Source organism: Bos javanicus, chromosome 2 (genome assembly GCF_032452875.1).
Source record: "Bos javanicus breed banteng chromosome 2, ARS-OSU_banteng_1.0, whole genome shotgun sequence".
NCBI classification, from domain to species: Eukaryota; Metazoa; Chordata; class Mammalia; order Artiodactyla; family Bovidae; genus Bos; species Bos javanicus.
This window is the reverse complement of record NC_083869.1, coordinates 49,289,655-49,309,698: the sequence shown is the minus strand read 5'-3', so window position 1 is coordinate 49,309,698 and position 20,044 is coordinate 49,289,655.

Below are 20,044 nucleotides of genomic sequence, written 5' to 3'. Positions count from 1 at the left end.
TAGATCAAACATACTTCTGCTGAATTCTTCAGTCCAGTGATTTTCTCAAGGAAAAACCCTTGTATGGTTGAGTTGTAAGTTGAACTAGCTACTTTTTCCCTAGAAAGAACTACTGACAGGTAAACTATAGTTATTCAGATTGGGAATTTGGCCGAAATTTTCACATAATTGAATAGAGTAAGCCTGCTACTTTACACTGGAGAAGGCAGTGGCACCCCACTCCAGTACTCTTGCCTGGAAAATCCCATGGACAGAGAAGCCTGGTAGGCTGCAGTCCATGGGGTCGCACAGAGTCGGACACGACTGAGCGACTTCACTTTCACTTTTCACTTTCATGCATGGGAGAAGGAATGGCAACCCACTCCAGTGTTCTTGTCTGGAGAATCCCAGAGACGGGGGAGCCTGGTGGGCTGCGATCTATGGGGTCGCACAGAGTCGGACACGACTGAAGCGACTTAGCAGCAGCAGCTACTTAACATAAAACAACTGACTATATGTTGCAAGAGATAAAATTCAAAATTTCAAGTAAATTTTAGAATTTTCAAAAACTCCTATTTCTCATTTTGTATTTGACAGTTCTTCAGTGCTTAAACTTTGCTGATAAGATGGGGGTGATACTTACCAATGTGAATTTAGATAGTCTATTATAAAATATGTCAACATTTAGATACTTGCGTATTAGTTCTAGCTTCCTCAAAAGCAGGTGCTAAAATGAGATTAGACATTCAAAGTTACTGAAAATACCTCTGAAGGATAGACAGAGAGCCAGAGAAGGAAAGGAAAGCCTTCAGACTACAGGTCTGACACTTTTGAAGGTGAGAGGAAAGAACATGGATGGGGTAGGGAGAGCTTCAGACTACAGTGCATCCCAGGAATGTTCCTGCCAAGCCATGAGCAAGTGATGGATCCAAAGCCAGCAGTTTAAGGATGTCTATAATTTGCAGGGATGGAACAACTTTACTAATTTTGTTACGCTCATTCCTTAGCTGAGACCAGCAATCAGAAGCATGACTTTTGTACAAATGTTGTTGTAGACATCCAGAAGGGCAGTAGCAGATGCTGTTAGTCACTTATATTTCCTGCAGTAGGAGATCTAAGCTGTACATTTTCATGCTCATAAGAATCTGCATGGCAAGTAACTGGACATTTTCCAAACAACCAATGCATATTTTTACACAATCATGCATGGATGAAATATTCACCAACACTGAGTACAAAGGCTCACTGATGTGAACTATGGTTTTGGATTCCATGCTGCAACAAATTTAAGTAATAGTATTTTAAAAAACACCATTTGTCTGGGTTTGATATAGTATCAAAGAATAGCCATAATCATCTGGCTATTACTCAAAATGAAAAGACTATTAATTATTTTATTGTCTAACCACATTTAGGTGTGTGGCCAGATTTTCTTCATGTACTCTACTTCAATGAAAAGAACATATCTCAACAAACTGAATGAGAAACAGATATGAGAATACTGATATTGTCTATTAAGCCAGATATTAATGAGATCTGCAAAAATGTAAGACAATGCCATTTTCTCATTAATTATTTTCCTGGAACATACTTTTTATTAAAGTGCATTATGTAGCTTAGCCTGTGATAGATTCATTATTATTATTGTTTAAATAAATTAATCAACATTTTGAAAGTTTTTCACTTTTAATTTCTAATACAACAAATGTAAATGGATATTACTCACATTATAAAAAGCTCTTTGAGGTCCTCAGTAATTTATGAGTACGTAGTAGACCTGACAGAAAAATGTTTGAGGACCACAGCATTAAGGAGCCATTACATTCAGATGTGAGTGGTAAAATAAAGTCAGCATACCAAGGAAGGCAAAGAACACAGTGATCAAGAGAGTGGCTCTAGAGTCAGAAAACTGGAATTGGGATTTTAGCTTCAATATTTACTAAAGAGTGTCTTGGGACAAGTGAATGAAGCTCTTGAGCCTCTATATCTTCATATGTGAGCAGATAGTAATATCTACTTCATAGCACTGTTACAAAGATTAAACCAGATAAAATACACTCATTTTAATGGAGGTAAATCAGCAAAAGCTTGAGAAAATTTAGTCTCTTTTAGTTATTATGGATAATGTTATTCCACTGCTAGTAATTTTCTCCATTAGAATGCAAAATAAACACTTGTTTAGCTTTCCTCTTCAGCAGTATATGTTAAACAATTCTAGTATGTCCTACATCAGAAACATCTAAAGTGTTTATTTAAAATGGAGAAACTAAGTATCAGGTTAATTCAAGTTTTTTTTTTATCAAATTTTGCTGGAAGAACTAAATATCTGTATCTGTATGTAAAATAAATGAATCTCAGCCTTCTATCTTATTACATACACACATGCATACCACACACAAATTCAAATTTATCAGAGTCCTGAACTATAAATCTCTTAGAAATAATATAAAATATCTTTGCAATTTCATCAATGAAAAGTTTCTTGAAACAATCCTCCAAAAGTATTATCTATAAAAAATTAATAAATTAAACTCAAAACTAAAAAGCAACTTTTTAAAATGATAAGATCAGGATGGGGAACAAGTGTACACCCATGGCGGATGCATGATGATGTATGGCAAAACCAATACAATATTGTAAAGTAAAAAAAAACAATAATAATAATTAAAAAATAAAAAAGAGAAAAAAATGATAAGCTACAGTTTGGGAAAAACATTTATAACACACATATTTCATAAAAAAACAAAATATATTAAAGGATTCAAAACTCAACAATGAAAAGTCAAAGAACCTCATTAAAATGTTTAAGAGATCTGAACAGACAACTCAATGGAGAAGAAATTACAAATAAATGATCATTAAACATATAAATGTCATGCTTGATATTTTTAAATTAATTATTTTAAAAATATAAGAGCACCAAATGTTGGTGAGGATATGGGGCAACTGGAACTCTCCTGCATAACTGTTAAGAGTTAAAAATGGTGTACCCATTTTGGAGAAGAGTCTGTTGGTGTCTTAAAAATTTAAACCTACATCTATCCTATGAGCAAATTTCCCTCTTTTGAGTAACCAAGAGAAACAAAAACTTATATTCACAAAAAGAAAATTTTAAGAATATTTATAGTAGACTTATTCACAGTAGCCAAAAAGAAAACAACTTAAATGTCTATCAAAACAAAAATAATAAAAAATGTGGATTATTCAAACAGTGGGATTTAGGTAGCAAATTTATTTTATTTATATTTGATTATTAATTTATTTTTAATATAAAAAATTGAAGTATAGTTGATTTACAATGTTGTGTTGAATTCTGGTGTATGACAAAGTGATTCAGTGGTTTATTTCCAAGGCAAACCATTCAACATTACAGTAATCCAAGTCTATGCCCCAATCTTGGATGTCAAAGAAGCTGAAGTTGACTGGTTCTATGAAGCCCTACAACACCATCTTGAACTAACAGCAAAAAAGATGTTGGTGTTAGCTTTTCTGTCAGAGGGAAAGACCAGGCAGGGAAGGGTCAAAAGCCAGCCATCAGCTTCAGCCTCAGAGTGAGTTGCCAGGATCACTCAGGCTGAACATCTAGAGGGCAGTCCTAGGCCAAACAAATGTGAGGTGATGCTGGACTTTTCTAAACAAGTCCATTAAGCAAGGAGCTTTGTAGAGCAAATTGGACCATTGTTCCCAGAATGCCTGGCTCTACGCCCAGACTCAGCCCTCCACTTAAGCAAATGGGTGTAATTCCATTTTCACAAAACCTCTTCCCACAAATCTAACACAAGGGCCCCCCTGACACCAGGTGTTAAATCGGGTGAAGTGAAGGGTTCCACAGCCCCTAGTCAGATCTCTGCAAAGAAAGCCATGTTATTGGCAGATAGTGAAAACAATGATAGCCTATAAAATCTGAACATGTTTTTGTCACATTTCCTATTGAAAGGCAATTGTGCAGTCTCCAAATATTAAGATCCAAGATTCTGTACAGCTTCAATTAAGAGCTGAGTCACTTGTTCCATTGCTCACATGTTCTAAATGGCAAAGCTCCACTGAGAATAACAAAATTGTATTTTATCATGGGTAGCAGAGTCAATAGTTGTCAAAAAGTTTTGGGCGCCTATTCTATGTCAGGTATCTATGATGCAATGTATGTGAATGATCACACCTAATGTTTGTAGCAAACCAATAATAAGGCAGAAACTATGCAATTACCACTTTACAGATGTGAAAACTGAGGCTAAGAAAAGTTAAGTAATAGATTCAATGTAATCAAGGTAAGAAATAGCCAAGCCATATTAAAACCCAAGTGGCTTTACCCCATTAGTCTTTCATTTCTTCAACAAATTTATCCATTGAATAAATGTGTATTAGACACCTGTTATATTTCAAATTACTTTAGGTGCTGGAAATATAACAATAACTCAGACAAATCCCCTACCCTCATGGTGTTCACAAACAAGTGCAGAAGACAGAAAATTAATGAATAAAAATATTTCTAATATAAGAAACAATGTTAACGGATCAAAGTGCTAATGTGTTTTGGGTCCAGCTTAGCTTAGACAGAATAGTCTCATGAAGCCTCATTTCAGAGGCATCTTTGTGATGAGACCAGATCAAGGTGGGAGGGTAGCCAGACATCTGAACATTTGCAAGGATGAAATGCTTATAGTGAAGGCTTGTCGCATTAAAGAAATAGGAAGAAGGCAAATGGGACTAAAGAAGTAAGCTAAGAGAGGACTGGTGGGAAATGTAGAGAAAAACGTTCACAAGGGCATATTTTGTAGAGCCCTGTGGCACATTTTACTCTGAGGTTGATTAGGAGCCTTGGAAGGTTTTGAGCTTGGGAGGGGATGGTCAGCCTGCTGTGATGAGAACAGATTTCGGAGAGGGCTCAGTGAGAAAGGGAGGAGGGAGAGCAGTCAGCAGACCCCTGAAAGACCTCAAACTAGAATGTGGTGGTAACAGAGGTGATGAGAAGTGATCGAATTCAGGATAGGCTTTAGAGACAGAGCCCAGGGACTTGCTCAAAAGTTGAATTTTGATATGAGTCAAGAATAACAGTGATGTTTTTTAACTATTATAGTGTACCCGCTCCATGAACTCACCAAAAGCGCATGAATAGGCTTATTTCCACCTTCCAGGAAATGGGAATGAGAGTCAAGAGACAGACCCTCCCTGCTGCTGCTGCTGCTCCTAAGTCGCTTCAGTCGTGTCCGACTCTGTGCGACCCCATAGACGGCAGCCCATCAAGCTCTGCTGTCCCTGGGATTCTCCAGGCAAGAACACTGGAGTGGGTTGCCATTTCCTTCTCCAATGCATGAAAGTGAAAGTGAAGATGCTCAGTCATGTCCGACTCTTAGCAACCCCATGGACCGCAGCCTACCAGGCCCCTCTGTCCACGGGATTTTCCAGGCAAGAGTACTGGAGTGGGGTGCCATTGCCTTCTCCAAGACCCTCCCTAGAGATGTGTAAACTGTCTCTAGAAAAGCCAATAAATTAACAGTGTTCCTAGCAGTTGTGTCTTCTCATGGTGACAGGAAAACTGAAGGTTGTGATAGTGCAAGGAAAGCTACACCATGTGTTGGAAGAACTAGGCTCCAGTTCTGACCCAACCACTTAAGGAGGGTGTGACCCCAGCCAGATGCCTGAGCCCTCTGATTTCATTTACTTTAACTATGACGTGGGCATAAAACTACTGTCCTAAATACTCATGAGGTCTTTATGAAGAACAAATGAAATAAAGTAGATGAAAGTATCCTAAAAACTCTAAAGTGTAGAATACTGAAGTACATAAGAATTCTTACTTTCCAGATTTAGCAGGTCTCTGTATTGTTGGTAGTAAAGTTAACTTTTTTCCATATACAATGTATCTGAAATTGAGACTTGTCTGAGAGCTGGAAGACTGGCCTTTCAGCTACAGAAAGAAACCCTCCATACTCATGTTTTTCCTTGTACATGTAACTTTATCTTCATTTCCAAGCCAGGTCAATTGCTCTGTGCTCTTGGTAGCATGCAGCTATTTTGCTTATATGAAAAATATGGTTGGAAAATTAAAAATAAATAATAGAAATTGTTGTGAAAAGGAAGATAGAATAAATGAAATTTAAAATGTTTGAGCTTTAAAAGCAAAGTCAGAAGTTTAGATCAATTTGAGGAATTACAGCCTTCACAGTAAAACAAAATAAAACATTGGAGCTAGAAAATTTCACAGTGAGAACATATTAGCCAGTTCAGGGGAATGCCCACTCAAGCGGGAATCTGAGTGTTTCCTGAGTATGAAGCCAAACTCAGAAGCTAAGCCCATTAAGATATCAGATATGACCCTTTCCACTTCGCAAGTAACTGACATTCATAGCAAGTCCCAGGAAGTCCACACCAGCACATAAGCAAAGTCAAGTGGAGTGACTTCCTTTTCCATAATTCCTCGTGGTGTGCACTTCATCTTAGAACTGCACTATACAAACAGTTGTCTACAAATTTGGAGTTTGTTAGTATAGTTATCTTAAAATTTAAAGGACTGGACATAACCATCTTGGTCCCTGCACTTTTAGACCTACTGTTTCTATCTGAAAAATTGTGTGAAGAAGTTAACTGGCAGAGAAAAAAAGGAGTGATTTTACTAGCTGCTATTGAAACAAACAGAAGAGGACCAAAGAAAAAGTCTCTGATCTAGGAAACACAACATACAAACAACCTTTCTATGCTTCCTACTTCTGTGTGCGCTGCTCAGTTCTTCTCATCTCCTACACTACCCCACTAGTTCTCACCTCCTCACTGCCTTCCTACTCAGGTCACTGCCATTAAATTGAACCATGCATTTTCCAGGCTAACACACACACACACACACACACACACACAATATAGGTGTTGCTGTATCAAGAAGTGAGGAAAGGAGCTTTGGATCTTCAAATGTTTGGGTTTCAGGAAGGAAAGAAAAAGATGAGCAGCTTACTCTAAAGACAAAGACCCACAGATAAGAGTGTGGCAGAGAGTGCTAACAGCCACGCTTGTCACACGTTCCTCCACATTTCCGACTCCCCTGCAGTTAGATTGGACAAGGTAAGGGAGAGTGGCCAGGCAAAATGGGCAGAGAATCTGTACGCATGTGTCTTGTCTACCTCTGGAACAGCGAGCTCAGTCTGGAACTGAAGGACTGACCTGACGGAGCCACCTGATTCTCTTGGAGAAGAGCTGCCCAACTTCCTCAGGACTTTGTGTGAACAGAAATAAACTTTTATCATGCAAATCCATCAAGATTTGGGACCTCTTTGTTTCAGTCAGTACTGTTAATTACTCCTAAACACAAGGCTTTTAATGACAAATTTTATGGTGTCTTGAGGTATGAGAGCCAGAACCAGCAGCTGAAGCACATGAATCTATACCACAAACACAAATAAAAAGCCAAGGTGTAATACACAGATTGAGTTACATGGTAGGAATTACAAGTTAGCCAGCTTCTATGATGCTTTCCATGGCCCCACAAATCAAGAACTCCTTCAACTGCTGTAACTGCATCATTTCATCTGAATTTATATATTTTGGTCAATAAGAGTCTTGAAAAAAAAAAAAAACCACTTGCAGGGAAATCATTAGTTTTCCATGCCTCAGTGTGATTGAGTTGGTTCTGGTTGATTTTTTCTTAGCACCTATCTAAAAGTAAATATACTGAGAAAAATGGAAACAGAGGAAATGAAGGAAGTACATCATTCAAAACAGCATGGAAATGGTGGATGAGGTGACTCAATACAAGTGTCTTAGGGCAGGTTAAGGGTGTACTAGGACTGCTAGGTATTACTGAGTGGAGGGAAGGATAACAGAGAGGATTTGTAGAAGGAAGGTCAGGGTAAATCTCACAGGTTTCAAATTTTCACTTAGGGCCATTCTTAGGAAATGGGAAAAGCCATTCTTCTTCTTGACATTATAAATGACATTCTTGACATTCTAAATGTCAAGCTTCCTTATTCCTATTCCCAGGTGGTCGAACAATGCATGTTGCAGTTCATGCCCATAGCATGAATTAACTAAAATTCTGTGGATTGACCTGACACCATTATCCCTAATCAACACACTGTTTCTATGACAGATGTTTTCCAAATTTCAAACAAATGGTTCTGGAATATAACCTGTTTGTAAACTCTGAGATTGTTCATGCATGATATCAATCCATATACTTCCTTACCACCATCACGAATAAATGATCTGCCTTCACTGCAAATCTCTTTGGATGTCCTTTTGAAAGTTTATCATTTTCTTCCTTCTTTGGGTTGTCCTTAGAATGTTTTTTAACCTGATTTCGCGATTGCGCTTTAAAACGTAAGTTCTAGAAAGAGGCATGATAGAAGAAATGGCCTGTGCCATGAGTCAGAAAGTTACACAGGTTAACAAAGAAATCAAATAGTAATACCTAGCAGATACCTAATGGGGAAGGAAAAGCTAATCCTTGACAAGAGGAACAGTCATCAAGCAGAATCTAGTGTGAAAATTCTTTGGGAACGTTCCAGGAGAAGTCAAGAAATTGTCACACCCTGAGGCAGCATACAGATGACTGGGACTTGAGAAGCAAGAGGACTGCACGTGAAAACACCTGGGAAACACTTTATCTTCTGTGGCTGCTCCACCAGAATCACCAGGAAGAGCTGCTTTCTGTGACTAAAGTCAAATTCAGTCAAAAATATAAAGGAATGTTGCAGGAGATGGCAGGGTTGACACAAGGACCCCCGTTTTCAAAACGTTTAAACACATCGCACTGCTATACTCATGCTGAAACCACAGGAAGAGCTTCATCTCCTTATGGGCAGGAATACAAGTTTTTAAATGAACAATACACACCTTTGAGAGAGCCCCTAAAACCTACAGCCCACTGTGTTTCTAAGCTCCAGGCTTCTATGAATAAAATCAGGCCTGGCCCTGAACAAAGTCAGAAGATTCTGCTCTTCCAACACATCTTTCTAACGCTGCTGCTGCTGCTGCTAAGTCGCTTCAGTCGTGTCTGACTCTGTGTGACCCCAGAGACAGCAGCCCACCAGGCTCCCCCGTGCCTGGGATTCTCCAGGCAAGAACACTGGAGTGGGTTGCCATTTCCTTCTCCGATGCATGCAAGTGAAAAGTGAAAGTGAAATCACTCAGTCGTGTCTGATTCTTAGCGACCCCATGGACTGCAGCCCACCAGGCTCCTCCGTCCATGGGATTTTCCAGGCAAGAGTACTGGAGTGGGGTGCCGTTGCCTGCTTTTGACCCTGACACAGCACACTAACTACTTCTCTAATTTAACTGTGAGATATCATTAAATGTCTCCAGTCATCCAAGGTTTCCACTGAAACAACTGACTATATTTGGGTAAAATTTGCCACATATAGTCTAACATGGACTATGCACTGAAAGAGCCATCCAAAGAAGATTATCAAACCAAGTTTTACAATTGCCCTATGAGTGAACTTGTGTTCCCGAAACCTGACACTTGACTGAGTTCTTTATTTACCAGTTTCAACTTCTTCCCTGGATTATAGTTTTAAGAACAATTCAGGAAAGACTTCAGGGCTTTCCTTTGTGTCCAAGTCTCTTCAAAATAAGCCTTCTCTTTCAAGCGTGACACTGATGAGGCAACTATTAATGTCTTTCTGTACTGCTCTTAGAAATAAAACTTTCACATATCTGGTCTCATTTATTCAGAATGTTAGTTTTTGACAAGTTATTGTGGAAATGAGTTACTCAAATATTTGCATTGATTCAGTTGAAATCCATACATCTTCTGAATGTTATTTTAGTTAAACTAATTAGATAGGCATTAACTGCTTGCAGTATATAAAGAACTGATTTGGGAGAGTGGGTAATATAAAGAAAGTATTAGCTCATCTATGCCCTAAAGTGACATACTTTATTTTGGGGGGCTCCAAAATCAATGCAGATAGTGACTGCAGCCATGAAATTAAAAGATGCTTGTTCCTTGAAATAAAAGTTATGACCAACCTAGACAGCATATTAAAAAGCAGAAACATTATTTTGCCAACAAAGGTCCATCTAGTCGAAGCTATGGTTTTTCCAGTAGTCATTTATGAATGTGAGAGTTGGACTATAAAGAAAGCTGAGCGCTAAAGAATTGATGCTTTTGAACTGTGGTGTTGGAGAAGACTCTTGAGAGTCCCTTGGATTGCAAGGAGATCTAACCAGTCCATCCTAAAGGAAATCAGTCCTGAATATTCACTGGAAGGACTGATGCTGAAGCTGAAACTCCAATATTTTGGCCACCTGATGTGAAGAACTGACTCATTAGAAAAGACTCTGATGCTGGGAAATATTGAAAGCTGGAGAAGGGGACTACAGAGGATGAGATGGTTGGGCAGTGTCACCGACTCAATGCACATGAGTTTGAGTAATCTCTAGGAGTTGGTAATGGACAGGGAGGCCTGGAGTGCTGTAGTCCATGGGGTCGCAAAGAGTCGGACACGACTGAGTGACTGAACTGCACTGATACCCTAAAGTAATTTATATTTGGGGTGAGCAGACCAAGCAAAAAGTTTACCAACACAGAACAGCCTGTGTTGGCCAACATATTCCAAAAAATATCTGTTGAATGAGTGAACAAAGAACAAAGAACTGTTTGAATGCACAACCCAAATAACAGGGAGAGCAAACAAGTACCTAAGATCTTGCTATTACAGCCTGAGAAAATCATGTTATCTGGAATTATGAAAGTGCATTCCCCTTTCAGAGCACCCCCTTTTTAGCCTAAGAAATAACTGGCTATGTCTATATGTAAAGACTTGAAATTGAATGTAGGGAAATCATGTTTCTCCTTCTTTATCCCAGTTCTCCATCCTACATCTATGCCATCTGCTGAACAAGGCCTTTGGAACCTCACTATCCCAGATTACTTTTGGTTCCAGAGAAATCTCTTTGTAGTGCATCAGAAAACTGTGACTATAACTTGAAGACTAAATAAAATACTTGAGTCCCCTACTTACTTACAATGGTTCAATTTAGGATTTTTTGACTTTACAATGGTGCAAAACTGATACACATTCAGTAGAAACCATACTCTAAATTTTGACTTTTGATCTTTTCCTGGGCTAACAATATATCTTAGGGAAATAAAACTTGCTACCCCAAAATGTGTATCTGGCATGTCAATTATTTTGAGAAAAAGAGTCAAGGTGCAAAAGACTCATTCCAATAGGGTTCTCCTGTATGCATCCTCTAATTTCTTCATGTTATTTTGTCATTGAAATGCTTTGCATTATTTCTTTCTGAGTGTTTATGATTTTTTTTGTTGTTGTACAGGTTTTGAGCCTGATGAACTGTTTCCTTCAAACAAGTTAAGAGGTCTTATTCTCCATTGACTTTCTGATACTTCTTCCAAAATCCATTAGTCCTATTTCTAAATCAGTCATCAAAACCAATGAATAGTCTTTGGGGTCTAACCCAAAGTCTTGGAACCAAGATGTCTACCACCTGCTCTTCGCGACCCCATGGACTGTCACCTACCAGGCTCCTCCCTCCATGTGATTCTCCAGGCAAGAGTACTGGAGTGGGTTGCCATTTCCTTCTCCAGGGGATCTTCCTGACCCAGGGATCGAACTCAGGCCTCCTGCATTCCAGGCAGACGCTTTAACCTCTGAGCCACCAGGGAGTTGTGGGTACCACATAATTGGACTGACCATCAAATGTCTGTTGATGAATCACCATGATGATATAATGGTTCCATGGGAAGTTTCTATAGCTCTTCTCTTCTAGATTTTTTCACGTGCTCTGAGATTCTTAAGAAAATCAATTTAACACACTTAACATATTAAGCTCGGAGAAGGCGATGGCACCCCACTCCAGTACTCTTGCCTGGAAAATCCCATGGACGGAGGGGCCTGGTGGGCTGCAGTCCATGGGGTCGCTAAGAGTCAGACACGACTGAGCGACTTCACTTTCACTTTTCTCTTTCATGCATTGGAGAAGGAAATGGCAACCCACTCCAGTGTTCTTGCCTGGAGAATCCCAGGGGCAGGAGAGCCTGGTGGGCTGACATCTATGGGGTCACAGAGAGTCGGACATGACTGAAGTGACTTAGCAGGAGCAGCAACATATTAAGCTAAGCCTGCCCATATGATTTGAAATTTCCATAAACCAGAAAATAGCTTTTAGACTTTAGAGGTATGCAGATTAAAACTTCACACATTTTGAGCTGTAAAGATTAAGTGGTCACATTACTTCTTGGAGTCTTCAACAAGTGAGGAATGTTGATTCAAACTGTGCCCTTAGGGAAAGAGAGTTAGATTGGATGCAGCAAGTGCCACCCTGGGCAAAGCTACTAAGACACATCCAATGAATTTGACATGTACAGAGCCCTGTGGCCTCTCTCTCTGGGAACCTTAAACATTGAGCATTGGGAGAATATTTGGCATCAGAGAGTATACTTCACCAGACCCTCTTGTGTGGACAAGTTAATTAATGACTTATCTGCTTAAATCTTCACCCCACTCTGGGAAAAAAAAAAAAAACAAAAAAGTAGTGAGGATGAAGGAGTTTAAGATACTTTTATTATTCTCTTACTTTCCCAATCTGTGGACTAAGAGGTGATGAAACAGGGCCCAGAAACAATTTGAGTGTGTAGAATTGTAGGAACCACCTGATTTCTCAAATTTATAGGGATACCATGCTTACCCTAAAAGGAATATAATATTATATAATATATAAGAAAATATCAGACTCTATTTAAACATAAATACATCCATACAAAAAATAAGACACTGTCAATTTTGTGAATGCTATTATAATGACAATAAATGTATTTTAAGATATTTTGAATAGAATGGATGGATAAGAGTAATTGAAGATCTTTACTGAGTATCTCCTTTGATCCAGAATCTCAGAGGGAGAGAGAGTGAACTGACTTTGGGGACGAAGAAGGGAGAAATAAGAAATTCACTCGGGTGTATGTAGAGACAAATCAACAAAAGCCACCAAATTGAGAAGTGGGGTTGTACACATAGGTAAGAAAGAATTTTTGTTTTTAAGTTTAAAATAGAAAGTTTAACCAAGCACTGCTTGGTTCTTGGTAGGAAGTAAGGTAGGAGAACAGAGATATTATCTGTGTTCATGAACTTGGTTTATGACATACAGCTAAAAGCTGAGTTTATCAATTGGAATTCATTCTGTCAGTACTGGAAATGGACTATTATACTTATGTGTTGTCTCAAAAATTTGCAAAAAAATTCTACCAAGCTAAGCAACACATTGCAGAAAATGTGACAAAACAAACAATATGATTTGCTTTCTTTGTATTCATACTATACTGGCTACCTTACTCTGTTTCCTACTGTTTACCATTTAAATAAAATTTGTAGGTTGATTCAGCTGAGAGAAATCAAATGAAAAAGTAGCATGCTTTTTAAAGCTCATAGTCTTATTTTATGGACTAGCATTTATTTATTAGGGACATTTCACTTTTTTAAAAAAGGTTATTCTTGGGGCGGGTGGAAATAATAATTATGAGAGAAAATATTTTTTGCAAGGAGTATGAAATTTAAAATCTTCAGAGCTAGATCTGTAAGACTCGACATAACTTAGAATGGGAAAAAATAAAACTGTGTTAATGCAATAGGAAATCTTATAGGAAACATCTCTGGAAAAGCAAAATGGGGGTAAGAGACAAAGATCAAACTGCAGCCTGGTGAGGGCACAAGGTCATTCTAACATTGCATTCTGCACCACCCACCCCGCCAACACACACACATAGGCACTGTCAAATTCGGTTAGAAAGAAAGACTCCATTATAATTTTAAAAAATCCAGACTTCCAGTGGTAAAATTCTGAGTTATTTTTCCATGGTTGTTGTTACAAAGAGACAAGCAATATATAAAAGCAGCAAAAAAATTGACCACACCTAACTTATCCAGTTGGAGAAGGAAATGGCACCCCACTCCAGTACTCTTGCCTGGAAAATCCCATGGATGGAGGAGCCTGGTAGGCTGCAGTCCATGGGGTCGCTAAGAGTCAGACATGACTGAGAGACTTCACTTTCACTTTTCACTTTCATGCACTGGAGAAGGAAATGGCAACCCACTCCAGTGTTCTTGTCTGGAGAATCCCAGAGACAGGGGAGCCTGGTGGGCTGCCATCTATGGGGTCACACAGAGTCGGACATGACCGAAGTGACTTAGCAGTAGCAGCAGCAACTTATCCAGTTGCCTAGCTTATCCAACTGCCTCAAAAGTGGTTTCCTTGGGACAGAAACAACTGGTTGACAAAGTACAGCACAAACTTCAACATAAAAATAGATCAATTTAGGTGGTATCCTGTCAGTAACCAATCAATTTGCCCCACATTTAAAGTAAGTGGACTAGATATTTTTTGTCAATATGGAGATGATTACAAATGCTTTTTCTTAACAAAGGTATTGTCATGTTTTCTATATGATCCCTGCTAAATTGCTATGCTATGCTATGTTAAGTCACTTCAGTCGTGTCCGACTCTGTGCGACCCCACAGACGGCAGCCCACCAGGCTCCCCCGTCCCTGGGATTCTCCAGGCAAGAACACTGGAGTGGGTTGCCATTTCCTTCTCCAATGCATGAAAGTGAAAAGTGAAAGTGAAGTCACTCAGTCGTGTCCGACTCTTAGCGACCCCATGGACTGCAGCCTACCAGGCTCCTCCATCCATGGGATTTTCCAGGCAACAGTACTGGAGTGGGGTGCCATTGCCTTCTCCGGCTAAATTGCTATAAAGTATTGTTAAAGAATAGAGAAGGAAATGGCAACCCACTCCAGTATTCTTGCCTGGAAAATCTCACTGACAGAGAAGCCTGGTGGGCTACAGTCCCATGGGGGTCACAAAAGAACTGGACACAACTTAGTGACTAAACAACAACAGTAACTGTTAAATAAAGAGGTACTAAGGTAAGGACTTGTGATATTTCTACAAAGAATCATGGAGTAAACTATTAAATGTCTGAGAGAAAATCAATCAGACCCATATAGAAATATGTAACATAGAAATAAATGTGGGAATTAAGACTGAAACAAAGAACCAGTTTATCCCCCTACAATTCCCCAATCTACTGGAAGATGAATAATTGAACTTTCATTTCAAAACCAGGACATCTTCTTATTATGTTATTAAAATATTATTTTAGAGTATGGCAAAATTTGTGGTTTCATTCTTATTTCAACTCTTCCCCCCTTTGGCTAAAAACTTTAAAAACAGAGCTAGTTATGTTTGTGAGATTGAGGAAGTGTTACAATAACATGTACACTCACTGATTGGAACTACTGTAATCAGAATAAAAAGATGGCCAAACTAGCAAGCTATTGGTAATGTCAAGTTAAAAGAGACAAGAGAAGGCCAGTCTGTAGTTTAACTATAAAGGTTCACATATATTAAAAAGAAAATAGTGGGCAATATCATTGCTGTGGTTTCTAGTAATCTTAAATATAGAACATGAAAAAGAGCAATGGAGATTTGAGAAATGATATGCTTTTCTTTGGATTCAATAATTACACTTATTAATTTACACACTTTAATAAAATATTGTATTAATAAGTCAACTATACTTCAATTTTTCAAACGGGAAAGAGTAACATGGAAACTTACATTACCATATGTAAAATAGATAGCCAACAGGAATTTGCTGTATGGCTCAGAAAACTCAAACAGGAGCTCTGTATCAACCTGGGCGAGGGGGATGGGGCAGGAGATGAGAGGGAGGTTCAAAAGGGAGGGGATATATGTATACCTATGGCTGATCCATGTTGAGGTCTGACAGAAAAAACAGAAGTCTGTAAAGCAATTATACTTCAATTAAAAAATAAATAAATGAAAATTAAAAGGGAAAGAAAAAGTCTCTAGCTAAAAATGTATATATTCAAGTATTTTAAGTGAATGAACAATCACCTTAGAAATATATCTTTGATAATCTATGACATAGAGGCTCTTAGGTTGTGGGGGTGCTTACTGAAACAAAGGGCCACATATATAAATACTTACAAAGATCTGATAAGTAGAAATATAAAAAATATATAAGATACAGGGCTCTATAATTAACAAACAGTATGACTTTGGGAAACTTATTTAACCATTCAGTGACTCAGTTTCCTAGTCTGTAAGATGGGGGAACTTTTGCTTTACAAGTTTCTTATGAGGATCAAATGAGTTTATATATATATAGTAGTTAGAATAGAGTCTCATACACTGTAGGCTCTATATAAGGTGGGTTTATTTTTGTTATGATGACAACATGGAGAAGAGAGTTTATATATCCTAGAAGTTTGATTAGACAGAGCTGAGTCAATTCAACATGGGCTAAAAGGAGAGGAAGAAAGTGGACAGTGAGGAGTCAGAATGGATATTATAGGCACTGAGAACAGCTTTTGTCAGATGCAAAAGTGAAAGGTATAAAGCCCTGGTAAATTTTATTTGCAGAGCTAAAATGAGGGGAAAGTGAAGCTCTGATATGAGATTATGCAAAAAAGCTTAGGGCTAGATCATGAAAGGCCATGCAAGCCAACTAAGGCACTTATATCACATCTTGCGTGGATGATGGAGAGACACTAAATATGTCTAATCAGGGAAATGACGTGATCAAAATGGATTTATTTCTGGAAATGAAAAGATTGATTTTAGAACATCTTAACTGGAAGATATTGAAAGGCCATATGTCTATGACTATTTCTGAAGTTAAATGACTATTAAAGGTTAATGTATAAATAAAAAATTAATTCACCAAGTTAGCTTCTTATCAATAAATAATAATTTAATGCCTTTATCTAAGTGCTTTCTATAGCAAGAATCTATGGTGAATGATCCCAGGAACCACCGTGACCATAGTTTTGTTCAAATCTAATGAAAAGATTTAGTAAAATAGAATCTATATGAAAAATAGCAATGTGGACCAAATACTGAGCAGAGTGCTCAATAATAAAATTTATAGGCCATTCACCAAATGTATATCTAAACTATTTTCAGGGGAAGTAAACCACAGCCATGTCATCTTGCATTGACATAATACTGTATAAGCTACTTCCAATGCCACTCCTTTTCTTATTAGTGATAAAATTTCCATCTTATTGGAGACACTGGACATTTTATTCACTGAGAAAACACTTTTAACTTGCTTGATATATGCAGACACTACTCTAATTGCTTTATAAATTTTTGCTCTTTTAATCCTCAAAACCTTGTGAGGTAGATGTTTTTAACCCCATTGTATATACTAGGAAACTGAGCCATAGGCATGTTGCAAAGTTCACAATATAGAGCCAAAATGTGAACCCAGGTAACCTGGATTGCAAGTCTGTGTTCTTAATTGCTCCATTTATTCTCACATATGGAAATTTTTTATTCTGGGTGGAATCTAGATAACTTTGACTATTCAACAAAGACAACATTTCACACTTATCCTAGCACTATTCTAGCACTGCTAATGATGTTATAAGATGAAAATCATTCAAATTGTTTACAGATTTCAAAGCTGAGTGAGGTTGTTTCTAAGTTGTCTCTTCCGTTTGCTTCTTTATAAGCAAAGAGACTGCTCGCTGACTTGAGATGAACACTCTTCACTCTTCCTTCTTCTTTATGTCCTGGCCCCTTCTCTGCTCTGCAGTAATTCTGCTGAAGAAACGACCCTTCCTCTCCTTGGGTAAGTAAGATGTAATTAATGGGAAGCCTGTTTTTACAGTGGTTATGGTGGACCTTGCTTTCTTATGACTCCACTGCTCTCTCTGTGTTGATATCTAAAGGACTCTCAGGTTTAATCTGCCCTGGATGAAATGCCCACCTCCAAACAGAAGATAGGGAGACAGTACTTCATAAACAAACCACAAGCCAACCCAGGCTCCCTGTGCAGAAAAGAGCTACATATAAATAAATATAATAGACAAAGGAAGGAATGAAATAAAAAAAAAAAAAGAAGGAAGGAATAAAGGAAGAACGGAGAGAGACCGGATGATGGGAGGGAGAATATATCCCCCTGCTTGCAGAGATTGTGTAAAAATGCATAGTCATGACTGACTAGGCAGCCATGAATTTGAGCAAGCTCTGGGATTTGGTGCTGGACAGGGAAGCCTGGTGTGCTGTAGTCCATGGGATAGCAAAGAGTTGGACATGACTGAGCGACTGAACTGAACTGATGCAGCCCTGAGACGAAAACTCCAATCTTTTCCTAGAGCCAGTCTCATGACTGCTAGAGAGCCTGAACAGGATCCTTATATAGAGAGTTCTCACTGAGAGATAATCCTGCTTCTTGGCCACATTCAAGTAGGAAGCAGAAGACCAGAGCCAGATGCTGCTGCCTTAGAAGGGCCCTATGGGAAAATCAGTTCTCTAAGGGCCTCAGACATAAATGGCTATGGATATTACAAGAAAATGATTTTCTACTGGCCTACTGGCAGCCAGCACAGATGGCAAATGATGAGCTTTGGTAATTGTCTTACCCACTGTAGGAGTCCTAGTTTGCCCTTCAAGAAAATTTTCAGGGAACCCTAATTAGACTATGCAAACTGCCTCAAGGTGGCAACTGTCAATGGCCTGGGAGGAGTCTGTGTAAATGAGACAAGACCCGAGTTTGTAAATATTCTTACAAACGTCATAAACAGTAAGTTGAGAGCAGTGCTGAGGCTTGCCATCATTAGCACCCTTTTTCCTTTACAAACTTTTAGGTGCAAATATTGCACAAAACAGGCCCATAAAAATCTCCTCAATAGGCCCCAGGTATATTGCATATCACTAACAATAATTACTGTAACTGCTGTAATCTGAGTTCACAGAAATGGCAGGAGCATTTTTTAATTACTTTATTAATGGTTTCAGAGAATTTATTCCAGTGCAGAGACCCCTAATTCAATAGAGAAGAAGCTTCCATGTTAGCTAGATCTGCAAAAATACAGCAACATCTGATGCAGTGGTCCAAAATTATTCTCCTGTGCAGCCATGTTTAATCAGGGGAAATGTAGCCAGTGTAGATGACATCACTGCTTATCAGGCTAATAACTGTGACTTCACCCAATTTAAACACACTGAAGACACTAGTTGCAGAGGAGAGGTATTTTGTAGTACATCTAATTGGCTATTGACAGGTTGAAAAGCTTGAAGTCCTAGTTCTAATATGCCCTTAAATAAAGCAGTTAGTGAGAGCAGCTCTTCTCAAATTATTGTAATCCTGAAGGGTTCTGAACCTATATAACACTTTCTTTAGGAGAAGTACAAAGTCTACTTCCATTTTTATCCAGTTAACTGATATGATGACCTTCTCTACAGAGTGGAAAGACTGTTGAGATTACCATAGTGATGTGAAATGAAAGTTGCTCAGTCGTGTCCGACTCTTTGCAATTCCATGGACTATACAGTCCATGGACTTCTCCAGGCTAGAATACTGAAGTGGGTAGACTTTCCCTTCTCCAGGGGATCTTTCCAACCCAGGGATTGAACCCAGGTCTCCCGCATTGCAGGCAGACTCTTTACCAGCTGAGCCATAAGGGAAGGGTTTATCATATGAAAGATGGAAATATAGATAGTTCTCTTATTGAGTGTTATGTTTGCTGAGAGAGGTCATGTTTTTCTAGTATCTTTCATGGTGAAGTTCTTAGTGTCTACATTTACACTTCAAAGGGAAGGGGTATGAGGAGAAGAGGGGAAGGGCAGAGAGAAAGAGGGAGGGAGGGAAAGAGAGGAACTATATTTAATGTGCATGAAGACAGAGCACTGAGCAGTCAAAAAGAAGAGTGTGCATGTGTGTGTGTATTTATTGGGACAATCTAATTCTGCTTAAGTATCTGATTGATTTCATCTAAAATTCTTGTCTGAACACTTCTGAAATTATATTTATACCTATACAACCAAAGTAAAAAGGAGAAATTACCTAAGACCCCAATGTACTCAATATCTATAATTAAATTTTACACATAGCTTTTATAAAATTCTAACCTTATCATCCTCATCATTCTCTATCATGACCCAGTAGAAAACAAAAAATTACAAGGAATTCAAACATTAAGATAAATTTTAGCTACATTCAGAAAGTGTCTAAGAAAGGGTGGAAGAGAGAAAAAGAAAAGGAAATAGCACAAATAGCATTTTAAAAGGAATTTATAAA